The following is a 14,264-nucleotide window of genomic DNA, read 5'->3' as shown; positions in this document are numbered from 1 at the left end:
TATTGCTGTCATAAAAGATCATAGAAGTCTTTCATCCAGGCTAAGAAAATTTCTAGCATTCTAGTTCGTAAGGATACTAGATGATTATTGTTGTTCACTGCTAATTATCAGTACATGCTTAGTGTCAATTATCAAAAAAAAGAAGGAAAAAAACACAATGTTCTGTTTAGAAAATAATATTGGCAGGCATATGAACAAGTAAATTGTGAAAGAAACAATATATAGACAGATATACTCACCGAAATTTCAAGATCCTTAACGTGAGGACAACTCTGAATGATCAAGATCAGCATCTGCATTAATCTTTAGTCAATTTTATTATTTCTTATTCTGAGCTAGTGATCGATTTTCTGAGGGATTCTCATGGGTAGGCAGGAAGATAAATGAACTTGGCTTCTTTTTTCAGTTTCTTGTTTGAACTGTGACATGTTGTAAATCAGTTGAGAATGAGATTCATATGTCAGAGTAGCAAAATTGAACAAATAAGTCCAGTTCAGGAATCTCTACAAGATACGAGTCTCGCTCAGATTTATATGGTTTAGATAAGTTCTTTAGCTCTTCTACTCTATAATGTAGCATTAGTGTATTTGCGTGTGTTTTAGCACTCTTCTTCTTTACTAGACTCACTCATAATCTCTCTTGCAATTACAGGATTATATCTTAAACTACTTCTGTACATTGAAATCTGTATAAATATATATCTTATTTGCAGCAAAGTTACACGTGGGATAAGAAACACGCATCATCAGTTGAAGTTAATTTTAGGAAGAAAGCTGCAATATCTCTTAAAGGCATGGCCTCTAGGGCCGGCAAGGCAAAAAACAACACAATTATACCTTGGTTGTCTGCAGAAGTTAGGAGTGAGCTTAAAATTCTTCGAGAATCAGACAATTTTAAGAAGAAATCACAACAATCTATTCTAAATAGGTTGGAGGGAGAAAAGAAAGGTATAAAACATAGTCAGGGATCAGTCTCAGCAACTGAGATAGCTAAACGAGAGGTATATAATATATATGTCATTATTGTAAGTTCCCAAATTTTTTTAATTTTATTTTCGAGTGTCTAATTAAATTTTATGCACATGTAAATATAATGTATAGATGAAAAAGAATGGAAAGATCCTTTCTGCTCCTGATCTGTACTTGAAAAATCATACAAAAAAGGACAATACTATGACAAGTGAGGCGGCACAAAATATATGGGTATGTGTTTCTTTCATACTTTTTTAATTCATAGTATTGAAAGTTTGTTGTTTGGTATTGGTTCAAGTATGAAGATCAATGCCTCTTTTGAACACTCTACAAAAATGTATAACCAGCCATTCTCTTGTAGCGTTAATAACCTGGTAAATACATTTACTTAGCACTGTACACCTGGTCGATGTGAAAATAAAATACTCCGTATATATTACTTGTATACAATAAGTTTCTGTACTCTTGTGTGGCTAAATGTTACTAGCAGACTTCTTATAAGAACTTTTCATCTTTAGTTCTAGCGGATTTCTTATTTTGTTTTCGTTGTTTGAATGATATAAATGTATGAATTTACGTATAACTCTTGGGCTTATCTTCTAATAATGTCACTTGTACAACATTCTTGTGGCAGAATAATTTTCAATCCAAGAAAGCTGCAGCACAAGCAAGTGGCTCGACTAAGGGAGATGATGAAATATTTTATGAAGCGGTTGGTGGATATTCAAAGAAAGGAACTTTTTTTGGATTAGGAAATAGTGCTGGAAACTATTTCACAAGGCCAGGAAAATCAATTACCAATGATATATCAACACCTTCATCGAGCATTGTCTCTCAACTCAAAGGTCAACTTGAATCTACAACTAGTGAGCTCACTGAAACAAACCAAAAACTCTCAGATGCTTTAAACAAGATAGAAGTGCTTGAAAAAGATGAGAAGAGGAACAAGGAAATGATCTTGGAGCTTCAAAAGAAATTCTCTGAATTTTCACAATCTCAAGCTTAGATTATTTCATTTCTGAATAGACTATATTTAGCACCTTCATGTGTTAGGAACTATGTTTTGGTTTTCGTCCTATGCGGTATTTATTTATGTTTTGGATATGGTTACTTTTAGTTGTGAACATGTTGAGAAACTTTGAGTTATTGAATTATTAATTGCGTGTTGAAGAAGCAGGCAGCCTTGTTTGTTTTGTTTGAGCTGCTGTCCAGCTATTCTGTTGCATTTTGTAGGTTGAAGTTGGTCTGGTGGTAGTGCTCCTGTTTTGCAGTTGTTGTTATGATGTTCTGCAGGTTTCTGTTTTGCAGTTGGTGTTAATATGTTCTGCAGGTTCTGACATTCTGGTATGCTTCTATACAACCTTGGTTGTATCAGTGTGTATCACCATTGGTTGGTTTTGTGTTGACTCATTAGCTTGTTTGATGGTGTTTTACATATATTCTTTTGGGCTTGTAACAGGGGGAAGAAAAAGATGTCAAATTCAATCACGTCATCTGCGATTTACATGGATGATACAGAGGTAAGATATGGAACATATCTTTGATTTAATATCTCAATATTTTCTTTTATTTGTTACAACGGAAGGAGTGTTTTTTCTTGATTAATTATCATCATGTCACAAAGAAACTATGGAAATAGCCAAGGTCCAATTCTTGAGTGATATATATTGATGAGCTTTGTACTTAAAAATTTAGTATCTGATTTTATTTAAATTTACCTATTTTATTAGTTAGTTAGTGAGTTCGTGAGTTAGAAATATAGGATTTTGTTTTGATCTGGATTTTTCAAGTAATAGCCATTGATCTGGAAGCATTGATCTGCATAATCTTCACTCATGTTCTTCAACTGGTTGTTGTCTGATAAAGCGTAGTTTGAATATTTGTTGTGGTATAAGTTGAAATTTTAATGTCCTCTTGTTTAGGCTCTTTGTAGTAGCCTATGTTTAACATTTTAAAATTTTGATATGAATTCATTACCGACACTTGGTAGCAAATATGGTAGTTTCCCCTACTTGAGACTTGAGATATACATGTAATTCATTTGGGGCTGTAAAGCCATATCATGTGGTATAAGTCATTTTATTGCTGTAAAGTCATAAAATATTATATCAGTCATTTTATTGTTGTAAAGCCATATTATACAATCCTTGGCAAACTATCTTGTAAAGCCATTCATTTTGTTGCTTTCAACTCCGTGCAGCTTTGGCTTTAGCTGCTGCTCCTGTTGCCTCTCTGATTGACACCGTTTTTATTGGCCACATTGGTATGCCGCACCTTTCTTTTCCTTGTATTCTCTTTCTCTTTAACTATTTACTGCAACATTAATTGCTAATGCATCATACTTTAAACTATACGGAAACCTTTCGATCAATCATACAAATGTTTGGCTCGTTTATTGTGTGTGTAGGCGCGGTGGAACTTGCAGCAGTTGGAGTTTCCATATCTATATTCAACCAAGCATCAAAAATTACTATATACCCACTTGTTAGCATTACAACTTCTTTTGTTGCCGAGGAGGAGACAGTGAGTAAAATGAACGCAGAAGTCAAAGATGCTGAAAATCAACATCAGCAGGAATCTGCTGAAACTGGTAACTCTAAAGAGATGATGTCTCAAGATGATGTACTTGGGAAACTAGAGGAGGGTTCTATCACAAATATTAAGAAAGATGACTCTCTTCTCAGAGAAGGTCCTTGCTACATCAGATATTTAACATTTTATCTTCTACAAACTTTTTTTAACATAATCTTTCCATGATTCTGACATTTTTCAGATTACATGGAAGTCAACAAAAGACAAATAAAGTCTCAATCAGTAGTCCTGAGAAGGTTAAAGTAGGAGGAGACAAGCGGCATATCCCGTCAGCTTCTACTGCACTTGTTCTTGGATTGTTCCTTGGTGTGTGTCAAACCATATTCCTTTTCTTTGGAGCTAAAATGCCTTTAGGAATCATGGGTATAAAACATGTAATAAGTTTCTTTGAGCATCATCTTGTTCAGTATGTTTTCTCACCCACGTATAAACAGTTGCTTAATTAACCCTCATTGATCACTATGATTTTCTGCTGAGTTCTTTCTGTGTTTGGTTATTCTGCAGGACTCCCCGATGCTACAACCAGCTCTTAAGTACTTAACACTAAGATCCTTAGGTGCTCCAGCTGTGCTTCTTTCTTTAGCAATGCAAGGTGTTTTTCGAGGTTTTAAAGATACGACAACTCCCCTTTACGCTACAGGTAAAAAGTCTTATAGTTATAAACATCAATTGCTACTCTTGACAGTAGAAATATTATGTAATTAATGAAGTAGATTTGAATAAGTACTCTGGCTCTCTTCTATTTACCATTCCGAGTTTTGTTTTACAGTTGCAGCAGATGGTGCAAATATTGTACTGGATGCAGTTCTTATCTTTGCATGTCATTTGGGTGTGAGTGGTGCAGGCGTGCAGCCATTGCTCATGTGCTCTCAAAGTAAGCGCGCTGCAATTGAAAGCATTGGTTATCATACTTAGTCTTGTAACTTTATTTTGTTAGTCTCAGACATTGTTTCGGTGTTATAGGTACTTAATGTCATTTATACTCTTATGGAAGTTGACGAGGGAAGTTTATTTGTTTCCCCCTGGTCTAAAAGCTCTGGAGTTAGGTCGATTTCTCAAAAATGGTGAGGAATAACTGAATTCAATAATCCGTATTCTTTCTCAAAAATGGTGTGAAGCTCTATGCTAACAGCTTTTAATTTACTCGGTTAGCCAGGAGCCGGGATGCAACTCCATAGACGTCGTAAGCCAAATTAAAGCTGCAGAGAAGTAGGGAATTCATAGTAGCTGTTGAAGACCTTATATGTTTTCATAGCAGTTGAAGACCTTAGTTGAAGACCTTATCTGTTCTGTTTGAGCTCAGGCATTTTTTTTTACCATAGTTGACTATGGTTAACTTTGCTAAGAGTTGTATCACCTTTATGGCTTTCAAAGTGTTGTTTGCTAGGTGTTTGTTTGTTTTCACTTGTACAAACGCCATTTTCTTTGAGTTTAATACAATGATTTTTTTACAACAAAAAATAGAACTCATTGGGTTATATAGAGTAATATATATTGCAAATATTATTATCTTAAAAATTCTTCGTCACCAATAAATTAAGAAGGTGGCTAATTTGCAACCGACTTTTTTAGTTGCCACATAGGAACTAATACATTTAGTACCAATTTAGCGACTAAAATCACTTAGTCACTAAACTACGACGGAATTAGCCAGTACCAATTAGTACCAATTTAGCGACTGCTTAAACGTTTGTTGTTAATTTGTCACTATATGATACAGTTACTAAATTGTCACGAGATCGTTGGTTGTTAATTTGTGACCACGTGATACGGTCACTAAATTGCCGCGAAATTGGTGGTCGTTAATTTGTGACTGCGTAATACGGTCACTATATTGTCACGAAATAACCATCACCAATTAGGTACTAATAAAATGTCAGTTGCTACATAGTAACTAGCAAATCCGGTAACAAAATAGCGATGATTACTAATCAGTCATCAAAAAAGCACAGATTTAGTGGTTACCATTTGGTGACTGATAATATTGTCGGTTGCAAAACTGAGACAGTTAAAATTTTGCGACCAGGTCTTTAGCGACGGATCAAATCAGTCACAAATCCGTCGCTAAAGACGTTTTGCGACTGAATTTTAATGTTTAGCGACTGATTTTTCCGTCACTAAATGTCAGTTTTCTTGTAGTGGGGGTAGAGGATACTTATTCTTAATGGTAATCTTGTTTAACTCTCGATAATCTATGCATAACCTCATAGTTCCGTCCTTTTTCTTCACAAACAAGACAGGGGCTCCCCAAGGTGAAACACTAGGTCGAATATATCCTTTTTCAAGTAACTCATCCAATTGTTTCTTTAATTCTTGTAACTCAGCTGGTGCCATTCTATAAGGTGCCTTAGAAATAGGGGTAGATCCTGGAATTAATTCAATGCTGAAATCTAATTCTCTTGGTGGGGGGCATACTAGGTATTTCTTCTGGAAAAACATGTGGGTATTCACAAACAACAGGTATGTCAGTAATGGAAGGTACATGGGTATTTAGGTCAACCACACTACATAGGTAACCAGATAAACCACTCTCAATCATTTTACGTGCTCTCAAAGCATGGACAATTTGAATCGTTGGTTTTCTTACTAACTTATGAAATGAAACTCTATCTCCACCTGGCGTTCTAAGGGTCACACTTTGCTTTGAACAATTAAGGTTAGCTTCATACTTAGTCAACCAATTCATTCCCAAGATTACATCAAATTCAGATAGGTCAAAGGCTACTAAGTCTGCTAGAAACTCTACTTTTTCTATTACAATGGGACAATCTCTATACATGGTCCTACATTTCACTATTTCTCCACTAGGAAGGGAAACACTCATAGCATGAAAGTCACAACATGGTTTCAAACTTAAACATTTAGCAAACAATGGTGAAATAAAGGAATGTGAAGCTCCAAAATCAAAAAGAACATGGGCAGGTAACGAATGGATAGAAAAGGTACCGGTGATAACATTATCATCCTCATCTGCTTCATCTTGTCTCATCACAAAAACTCTTCCAGTTGGCGGTGGTCGAGGTGGGTTGCGGTTTGAACCTCCTACATTGTTGTTCCGACCACGATCGTTGTTAGTTGAAACTGGTCCTCTCATGGTTGGCGTCACTTGATTTGGGCAATCTCTGACGTAATGATCATGGCTTCCACATCGATAGCAAGCATTCGTGCCAACACGACATTCACTCTCCACATGACTCCTTTTTCCACATTTGGCACATCCTTGCGACCGATTGTTCCTTCCTTGAAATCCTTGTCCCCTATTATTTCCTTGATTACCATCATTCCTCCTTTGATTTCCCTGGTAACTTTGGTTGGGCTTCTTTGCTCCTCCTTGACTTTGGTTATCATTTCGCCTTTTATACCCAACATTCTTCGCTTCTCGAAGTAGTACCACTCGCTCCACATTAGCTGCAATATCAACCATATCCTGGTATGAAGTAAACCTCTGAGTGGACAACCTATCCTGGTACTTAAGGTGCAGACCTCGTTCGAAACGGTTCATCCTGGACTGCTCTGTCGACACCAAGTCTGGTGCAAACCTTGACAACTCCATAAACTTATTTGCGTATTCCAACACGCTCATTGTTCCTTGTTGCAAGTGTAGAAATTCATCTTCTTTTTGTTTCCTCAAGGATGGTGGATAAAACTTGTCTCTCATTAACTTCTGGAGTTCGTTCCAACCAAATCCAGGCCCATTCTTTCGTTCCTTGTTAACTTTCCACCATAATCCTGCTTGGCCTGACAAGTAGAACACTGCACAATCAACTCTCCATTTCTCAGGGCACTGCAGGGTTTCAAACAACTGATCAATGCGATTTATCCAATCCTCGAACTCAACTGGATCAGGCTTGCCATCATAGGATGGTGGGTTGAGTGACGAAAAGTTCTTGAACATCGTTGCGCTCCCGTTTCCACTAACATCTTTCTTTTTCCGAGAATCATGGACTAATTCGGCCAACATTGAACTCACATTTTCCAATCGTTGCATCCTTTCCTCGTGGCCATTAACATGGACATACTCTTCATGAGTGATGTCGTTATCATCGTGAACATGATGCTCGTTGCGAGCTCCGTTGGTAACATCGTTGATAGCATCGATGGTCGACATTCTGCATAACATATCTTATCAGGTTGAAGCGAAATAATAATATAAAATAAACCCTTTGATCCCGTTTCTACACTCACACTCATATTCATTTTAACTTAGCAAGATTTTAGAACATTATTTTTAACTCATTCCTTAAAATTCTTTACTTAAAGCCTAATGAATTCTATTCGTGCGAAAACCCGTAAGGTTTAGCACTTATGGTCCAGAACCTTTGCTCTTGATACCAAACTGTAACACCCCGACCTCTAATTCAATAATTAAAGCATAATTAGCAGCGGAATTAACCTAATTGGTCAGGGCATTACCTGCCGTAACTCCCTCTTGGGAATTACAAGGCAAACATCAATCATAAGATATTAAATCCCAAAAAAATTAATATAATAATCTTTAATATTACCAAAATAAAGGTGCATAAATTACTAAAAGTCTTTAATTAAACTATTAAAACTTAAGGCATAAACTAGGTGGGAATTATTAAAGTGAAATCCTCGCCACTACTCGTTCCCATCGTTCCCAACGGTACCTAAAACAGAAAACAAAATAACGGTGAGCCGAAGACTCAGTAACGAACTATTCTAGCAACGTAAATTCATTTCAATTCATTTTATTTAATAACACAGGGAGAATGGAATAATGTAAAACATTTAATAAAGTCCTTTATTTAATTCATTTTCAACTTTAGGGTGCACATGCTAGTCGTGGCAAGTATGACATGGTGGAACGTCTTCCACGATGGACCGCTGTCCATAAACATGGGGCCTTGGCCCGAAAACATGAGAGCCTTGGCTCAATGGGCGGATGCCCCATGGGTACATGCATGACCGAGAATCGTAACCTGTGAACATATACTGCCCAACGGACTAGGAATTTCACTTTCATTTATCATGTTTCGTTTAATTTTACATTTTGGTCTTTTTACTTCAGTTGAAGTAACATAATTCCTTTGGATCATAAGATCAAACATCCTTTCTTTCCTGGTTTCTTATAAACAGCATTTTATAAGAAATTCAATCAATCATCATAGCATTTTATAATCAATCATAAAATAAGGAATAATTCCATCAAATCATATTATAATAAATTATTCAATAAAATCATATTTCATTTCCCTCAATTCATAAAACATGTCAAAACATTCATTTAATAAATCAATCATACGTTGTAATTTCATAATCACATTTATAAGGGAATTGCGGGTACTAGCAATAGCCGTTACCTCACTTCCGCGATTTGCTAAGGGTTTTCGTTGGTTCGTTCGTCCTGAGCTCCGAGTCCAATTTCTTTAAAAGTAGTAAATAATTGAATTAGTACTAAAATCGATAAATAGTTATAAAATCAATATTTTATAAATCATAAATTTTATAAGTAATGGATTTATAAATAACGAATTTTAATAAAACATAATTCCGAAATTTAATGAAATATTATTATTATTAACCGAATTTTCGATCAAAATAGATATATATATATATATATATATATATATATATATATATATATATATATATATATATGTTTTATGAATCGATTTTCATGAAAATATTATTTCATTTTTATTAATTCAAGCTAGTGAATTGATTTTGGTAAATCCTGAAAATTAAATACATATTTCTACTTGAAAAATAATAAACAATTTGATTGGGAAAATAACTAAATTATCAAAATTTATTAAAGCAAGCAAATTAATAATTAGAATTTCTGAACATGCAATTCAGTTGGCAAAATTGCAACTCACCCAAAAGCCCAAAGGGATTATGGCCCAAACTGAATTTAGGTTTGAGGGGGAATAAAATCACGTTTCAAAATGAAACTGATTTCTTTTCTTTTCTTTCAAATGAAGTCACAAGCAGGGGAGGGGAGAGAGACGCACGAGGAGGAGGAAAGGGAGGAGGAAAGGGAGGAGGAAAGGTGGCGGCTGGGTGTAGGTGGCTCGACGCCGGAGGGCGGTGAGGGTGGTGGGGTTTTTGTGGTGGCAGAACGAAAGGAGAGAGGGAGAAAGGGGCGCGAAGGAGAGGAGAGACATGGGAGAGGGGGGGGGTGTTTCGTGGGTGGTTCTGGGCGGCGACAGGGCGGTGCGGCGATGGAAGCAGGTGGTTGCCTAGGTGGTGAAGGTGGCTGGAGGTGGTGGTGCGTGGTGTGGTGGTGCTGCGAAGAGAAAATGGAGGGGGAAACAGGGGAGTGTCGAAGGGGGGGAAAGAGCAGGGACGAGGGGTGGTGTGTGCGGTGGTGTTGGGGCGACGGTGGTCGGGGGGTTGAGGTGGTTGAGCAGGTGAGGAGATTGGGTTGGTGTGGTGGCTGCGCGCTGGTGGCGCACCGAAGGAGAGAAAAGAGAGGGAGCAGGGGCGTGCGAAGGAGGAGAGCAGGGGAGGAGATGGGGGTATGCGGTGGTCGACGGTGGGTGGTCGGGTGGTGGTCAAATGGTTGGGGTGGTGTTGATGGTTGTGGACAGTGGTGGTGTTGGGTGGTGGTTTGAATTACAGAATTTTAAGGAGGGTGGAATTGAATTTGTGTTCTGTTGATTTCTTGGAATTGAATTGGACAACAATCTGATTTTGTAAATAGGTAGAGTAATGAACAAGGAGAAGTCCTTGGTCTCCAAGGCATGAATGTAGACAGATTTCAAGGGAAAGGGGAGTGGGTAACATACGTGGAGAGGAGAAAGAAGAAGAGAAATGGAATTTTTTCCTCTTTCAATGGCATTTTTTTTTTTTTTATTAAATTCACAATATTAGGCAAAAATTCAGAATTTGTAATTAATTTTCAGAAATAAAAATGTTTAATTAAAATAATTCCTTAAAAATAAATAAATTATCGTTAACGAAAATAAATAATTCGGTTTATAAATTTATCGTTTAAAATAATTCGTAAAAACGATTAAAATAACGAAATTCGATTATTCGTAATTTAATTAAAACGAAATTAAGTTAATAAATATTTTCAATTTTAATAAATCGAATTTAAAATTTCGGGGTATTACACAAACATATTTGACTCACAACTGCTATAGGTTCCCTTGTGATCCCTGGTGTGGGAGAAAGGAGCCTCAAAACTTTCTCCGATGGATGCCCCATACGTTGATGCCACAAATCTACTACACAACCAGTCCCAATTGCGTGCACCTTGACAGACGGAATCCCACGGAAAAATAAAAGTCCATCTACTACTTCACCCATAACAATTATCTTCCTTGTTGACCGGTCCTGTATAACACATATTTTTTTAGTGAAATTGAGCAGTACAATTTAATTCATCATTTAACTGCTACAGAAATTAAATTGCAATTTATTCTGGGCACAAATAACACATTATTAAGCACCAATCCTCCTTCTAATTCGACGGAACCAACTTGATTAGCATTCGCGGATTTTCCGTTCGGGAGTCCAACACTTTCATTTGATATTGTCGTAACATTCTTCATTAATGAGAGCTCGCCTGTGACATGATTTGATGCTCTTGTATCAACAATCCAAATTAAATTATTTGTCTTACCCTTTAATTTGGACTTTGCATTTTATGTTAGTATGTATTCAATTTGTTGAACTTGGGTATTTGAAACTCCTTCAAGACCGTCTGGCAACCCTGCTGTTGAGCTCGCACCTTGCGGCCCATGTACTCCTGCTTGCCCAGTCACCTTATTTGCACGCAAAAAGGGCTTCGAAGCCCCTAGAGCCACTGCTTCCCAGGTTGTTGTTGCTGGCATTAGTGTGACCTCCACGACCTCCATGACCTCCTCTATTTCCAGTCCTTCCAGACCCACGACCTCCCCTACGATTAGGATTCCACCACTTCGAAAATCCTATTAACTGATAACACCCTTCTTCTTCATGGCCAAATCGATTGCAATTGTTACATAATTTATTGTTGTTATCCTCATACCTTGAGTTTCCACGTGTATCGATTTTGAATGCCATTACCTCCTGACTGTTGCTCCCTTCATGTTCTACTCGCAAGTTTTCCGTATTACTTACAGAATTGTAGGCTTCCTCCACCGCTGGCAGAGGCATTTGTGCAAGGAGTTGAGCACGAATCGCCTCATACGGAGTATCCACTCGTATCAAGAAGTGGTGAAGGTAATCTTTCTCCCTAATGTCAGCTACTTGTCCAACCACATTGCACGTACAAGAGCCACAAGGACACTTCGGGACACGCATATATAGAATAAGGTCCTTCCATATTGATGACAAACACTCTCCTTCGGCTGCTGCTTGCAATCTCCCAGAGACTTCTTCAACTTATAGACCCTGGTACCACTTACCACACAAAATCGTTTCTTGAGATAAAGCCACAATGCGCCTACATCATCATAATCACCTACTGTCGATCGTAAAGACTCCTCTAACGTGTTTGTAATCCACGAAACGAGCATTGAGTGAACCGCAATCCAATCCGCCAATCGATCAGGATCATCTGTAGGTTCTTTGATCTTTCCATCAATAAAACCAAATTTTCTCTTTGATATTAGTGCCCTTCGAACTGAGGTTGCCCACTCATCGTAGTTATTGGAGCCACACAATTTTATTGGCGTGATAAAAAAATTTAATGCATCCCTCAAACCTAGGCAATATGCCTTAGCAATAAGGTCATCTCCTTTTCTTACTAGACTTTAGCTCCTCATCATCAGTGCCCATTGTTTATGGTTGAGCAATCTGACCCTTTTCGTGTGTTTAATTGTATTATGCGGGGGGGAAAAAAACATTACTATTGATACCATAACAAATAGGAAAATTTGTAATTATTAATTCAACCTTTGCCCGATTTTCTTTAATTAAGCCTACCTATGCGATATTTCTAAATAATCCAACCTTTATGACCCAACTACTATTATTAAGCCTAATAAGTTACTAACCTGCTATAGGCGGTATTCACCCTTACGTGGCATATAACAATTATAAATTTTTGTTTCCCGTTATTTTCTTTAATGCTATTTTAATTTTCGTTCCTCTCTCCTCTGCGATTTTCTGCTTCATTTCTGAACTCCTCTCCATTATTTCTCTTCTATCTCTTCTCCACCATTGTCGATCCCGCATACCTCTCCATTCGAAGTTCATCAAAAATAATCAGCAATTGTTATGGCTGGGGTAAAGCAATTGCCTGTTGGATCTGGATCTTCTTCAAATTCAAGGTTTTATTTTCTTTCTAAATTTTCAACAAGACCACAATAACTAACATCCCACAACATAAAAAAAAAAACTACATTATTGCAACAGCTCGGGTTTTTACGAACTGACCATTAAGGAAGCCCAAAATTCAAAATTTACCAAAAAAGGAACAAAAACGCTAAGGTTCGTAAGTTCACCTTCAATTGTACGATTTTGGAGACGTAATTTGAATGCGCGTGGATGAAGTCATCTATTTCCACAAGAAAATCGCTGATGATGTCATGAACCAGTACAATTATGGTTGAAGCAGCAGTAATGGAGGAGAGAGGAATTGAAACACGGTACAGAGAAGAGAAGGGTTAAGGATTTTTGAAAAAAAATGAAATCCTTGTTTAGTTGGCAAATGATGATGACGTGTCCAATATTTTAGCAGGAAAACCAACTTTAGGTTGTCAACATTTTTAACGTTGACTTTGTAGCAGGTAACTGGTCATCCAGGCTTAATAATAGTAGTTGGGTCATAAATGTTGGATTATTTAGAAATATCACATAGCTAGGCTTAATTAAAGAAAATCGGGCAAAGATTGGATAAATAATTACAAAATTTCCTTGACTTTGTAGCAGGTAACCGGTCATCCAGGCTTAATAATAGTAGTTGGGTCATAAAGGTTGGATTATTTAGAAATATCGCATAGGTAGGCTTAATTAAAGAAAACCGCGCAAAAGTTGGATTAATAATTACAAATTTTCCTAACAAATATTGTTTATAATCTCAAAATCAAGTATGTTCTTATTGATATTTTGTCAAATATACATACAGCAACATATGGAGTAACCTACTCCTAATCAAACTCTAATTCCTAGTCATACTAGGACTCGTATAGTATTGTAGTACTATGCTAATGCTATCGTAACCTTGAGGGATTCTACTACTATAATGCTATCGTAACATGAATAGACGTGGGTTGCAACAATTATTCGAATAAGATGGGAAGAATATCAGAACTTTATTATTTACGATAGGGCATCCACAAATTAACATTAACCAAATAATCATTTTTTCTAGTTTCATTTGTAAAAGGCCATCATGATTTTCTTTAACTGTATTATTGTTCTTGATTTTTACATGATTTTCTTTAACTGTATTATCGTCACCATGGTTGACTTTTACTCCTCTAATCACTACTTTGACTCTTACTATCTCAAATTGAATGCAAGTAAAAATTATAAAAAATTAATATTTAGAAAATATATATCGATGAAAATCTAACATGATTCCACATGACTAAAATTCCTTACATACGAATCACAAAAACTGGCTAAAGTCGTAGTGTGAATAGTATAAAAAACAAATTGTGCGATATTTCCGAAACGGAAGATGTATTAAGGTTCATTGTGATGTTGATTCCTTATAAATATTACTCCGTATTAGTTACTTCGTATTATATTGATTAGCATATTTATACTTTTGTAGTTATCTCGTGCACATACAAG

At 36.6% G+C, this 14,264-nt stretch overlaps 1 pseudogene; it reads left to right on the top strand.

The window, feature by feature from the left end:
* Positions 1–2,048: 2,048 nt before the first annotated feature.
* Positions 2,049–4,638, top strand: LOC130463478 (protein DETOXIFICATION 43-like; annotated as a pseudogene).
* Positions 4,639–14,264: the final 9,626 nt, after the last annotated feature.

Source organism: Spinacia oleracea, chromosome 6 (genome assembly GCF_020520425.1).
Source record: "Spinacia oleracea cultivar Varoflay chromosome 6, BTI_SOV_V1, whole genome shotgun sequence".
NCBI classification, from domain to species: domain Eukaryota; kingdom Viridiplantae; phylum Streptophyta; class Magnoliopsida; order Caryophyllales; family Amaranthaceae; genus Spinacia; species Spinacia oleracea.
Note: the sequence above shows the minus strand (reverse complement) of the source record. Positions and strands in the feature narration are given on the sequence as shown.